This window comes from Peromyscus maniculatus, chromosome 12, assembly GCF_049852395.1.
Source record: "Peromyscus maniculatus bairdii isolate BWxNUB_F1_BW_parent chromosome 12, HU_Pman_BW_mat_3.1, whole genome shotgun sequence".
Taxonomy (NCBI): domain Eukaryota; kingdom Metazoa; phylum Chordata; class Mammalia; order Rodentia; family Cricetidae; genus Peromyscus; species Peromyscus maniculatus.
In genome coordinates, this window is record NC_134863.1 from 4961674 (window position 1) to 4964656 (window position 2983).

Genomic DNA, 2983 nt, shown 5'->3' on the forward strand with positions numbered 1-2983 from the left:
GCTGCGACATATCACTTCGTCACCATTCCCAGACACCTTGCCGGTGACCGTTCAGCCAGCCCACGCTCACCGTCACACTGCAGGCCAGAACTCCCTTTACCACCCACCCCCTTCTGCTGCAAAGGGAGACCTGCCCGCCCAAGGTCCCCGAATGGCGGCATGCTGACATGAAGTCAGTGTCTCAGCTCTGGGGCCATGTTCCTGGACCCGCTCCCAGAGAAGTCCCAGGGTGCATGCACACTGTGCAGTCTGTGCTGGCCGCCATGAGAAAGAATACAGCCAGGCTAAGGCCCAGGAGACAAGGAGGCTGCCCTCCATCCCACCGGAAGTCCCTCTATGGGCTGTTCAGCTCTGGACACTCACGAAGTACATTGAGAGTACTCTCACACCTGAGTGTGAGACACAACTGCCGTGAGAGGACACATGGTACCCAATGGACACAGCCCCAGGAAGACAGAGCCTTAGGATACCTGGAGCCTGCCATCTTGGTCCTTGCCAGATCACACCCATCCTGCCCTCAGCGGCTGGGGCTGTGGGCAGATCTACTCTGGGACCCTCCCATACACTCAGCCCTCCATGCCATCTGGCTTCGGGGCTCCTCTGGCCCAGGAAGACTGCGTCTTTGTAACTTTACCATAGCAACTCAGAGTGCAGCGGGCCCAGAATGCTTTGGGGACATGTCCTACCTTGGGAGCGCAGCATGCCCTTGTCCCTACAAATGTCAAGCCAAGCTGCATTTTGGAGCAGCTGAAGGTTCTGGAACCCCTCACCTTCTCCTGAGACAGGTCTTAGCTTCTTGTGACTGGGCAGGACACTGGGGCGCAAAGGGCCGAGGTGGACATGTCCCCAGTCCCAACGATAGGGACAAGGACAAGTAGGGAAAAGCAGGGCCCAGTGGCCTAATAATGAGGCCTGCCTGCCCTGGACCTGTGTCCACCCCAGCTTTGAAGTCCGTACAGACAGGCTGAGGCTGAGCCCACAGCTAACACCATCCTGAAATGGCCTCTGGCTAGGATTCTCCTGCCTGGAGGGTGGGCAGCAGGAAGCCAAGGCAGGTATCAAACACATGCCTGAACAAAGGAAAGGCCTTCCCAGGGTGCTCAGCCCTTGCTGCCCCAAGGGGCTGACTCAGGACGACTCTGGGTGGCCAGCCAATCAGAACTGCCTCTAGGCAGAGCTCCTAGGGGCTGGAATGGACAATCTAATACCCTGGGCATTCCCATGCCTAGTGGGGTACTATGCCCCCGCTCCCTGCAATACCCCAACCTGGAGCTGCTGGTTGATAATGGAGCTGTTGCCAGCCTCATGGTACCCCACGGCAGGGCACTGATGGCTCACTTCTGGAGGGCCTCACTTGCTTATCTTCATCTCTGATTTCTACAATTTCAAACCTTTCTGAAAGTGGCGTGGCTTCCTCATGAAGGCAGCCTGGGTCTGGGCTGCAGCCTGTGGCCATGAGGTTGTCTGAGGGCCATGCTGCCGCCAAGACAGCACCAGGAGGAGTACCAGGCAGAGGTCCAGGAGCCAAGGAGGCCTGGTGGTCTTCTGCGGGCCCTGGGTGGGCTCAGTGTCCCTGTGCAGCCACACTTGGGCTCTGCCATCCCCTGGGTGCATTTGTGTCTCCTTTGGGGATGTGACAAGCTCATTCTTCTGCTGTGACGCTTGCATTAACTTGTATCTAATGGGACGTTCAGCTATTGGACATGGAGCAACTGCAGTTTAATTAGGCATCGGAAAGTGGTACATTAATTAACATAGCAAAAGCCTCCACACAGCACGGACCTACCTGGAAGGAAAGCTGAGCTCAGGAGCAGAGCGGAGGCCCAAAGCGTCACCAGTGTCATCCTGGCTGCCACCACAGAGGCCACCGCGCCAGCCAGCGTCTGCAACGCCCAGGTGGGACAAAGCCCTCCTCCTCCCTTCATCTCTCCCTTCTCAAGTCTCCTCCCTACCTGGAGAAAGCTGCCCCCCCCGGGGGGGGGCACAGGGCCCAGGGGCAGCAGGAGCCTGCCGTGAAGGGCAAAGGTCACAGGAGACAAGACAAAGGGGGTACCACAGCCGGCCTAGCATTCCCTGCCCCATCTGTCTCCTGGTCCTGATTCTCCTTAACCCACACTAGGCCTTTGTCCCTCCATGATCAGGAGCAAAGAAAGCTCGCCCAGGGTTCCATTACCGGCTGCATTCACCCAAAAGGCCTTAGGTGACTTAAAGAGCAGGTGAGCTGGCCCGGGACAGGCTCTAAACTCTGCCATTCCTGAGCGGTACCACATCCTGCTCCCGTGCTGAGCTGTAACCGAGGGATCTGATGCAAAAGGCTTCTTTACACACAGTGGTTACTAATAGTGGCTTCCCACTGGGTCCCCAAAGTCCACATAAGCAGAGGGCTACGACCACCCTGAGCCACTCCCTCCTTCAGGAGATTGAGCTGATGGGCAGGGGTCCTGGAACCCTGGTAAGACAGGCTGGCAGACATGGCCGCCACCGCAGCCTCCAGAGGGGCCCAACAGCGGCAGGGAGTCTCCGTGGAGCACACCTGACATCATCTGTCCTCAGACACACATACGGCAAGAACACTGCCAACAGCTGGGCCTCGCGGGACATTCCTGACATCCCGGCACTAGGAAGCTGAGGCAGGAGGATCAGAAGTTCAAGGCCATCCCCAGCTACATAGTGGGTTCAAAGCCTTGAGGGACTATGAAAACGTCCCTTGGAAAACAAGAATGCCACCAAGCCCCCAGCACTTCAGGGCAGTGTCCCAGCCTTTTCTGCAAAAGCCCTGGAGCTCAGCAAGAACATGGCTGCTCGGGGACACTGGCCAGCCCTGAGATTTTGTGGATCCCCCATACTCCCTGTGCTGGGCAAACACACGGCGCTGTGGTATAGGCATTTCCCACAAAGAGGGTCATATTTTCCCCATCTGCAGAGGCGCCAATCGATGTAGTGTGAGTAATTTGAGATTGATTTTAATTAAGTCTTAGGAGTT